Source organism: Penaeus monodon, chromosome 28 (assembly GCF_015228065.2).
Source record: "Penaeus monodon isolate SGIC_2016 chromosome 28, NSTDA_Pmon_1, whole genome shotgun sequence".
NCBI lineage: Eukaryota > Metazoa > Arthropoda > Malacostraca > Decapoda > Penaeidae > Penaeus > Penaeus monodon.
Genome location: NC_051413.1, coordinates 23,962,217 through 23,962,492, shown reverse-complemented (window position 1 = coordinate 23,962,492; position 276 = coordinate 23,962,217).

The following is a 276-nucleotide window of genomic DNA, read 5'->3' as shown; positions in this document are numbered from 1 at the left end:
ATAAATACCAAACACCTATTGTCATTCCATCATCATCATTCTGCTTGGCATCCCCTGTTCGTTAGATAAAATTCCGCCCATTTGATGCGAAGGGATTTTTAAATAAAGAAAAGTGTTCTCACTGGAGTCAATGTACTTTTCATGTTATTCGCTTTTTAGGTCTCATTGTTACAAAGCCTTCTGTTAAATAGGTTGTAATGAAGAGAACAGATTAATCTCTATAAATAGGTCATTGATCTTTGATTTATATGATGTTAAAGATCTTTCTCACAGCTC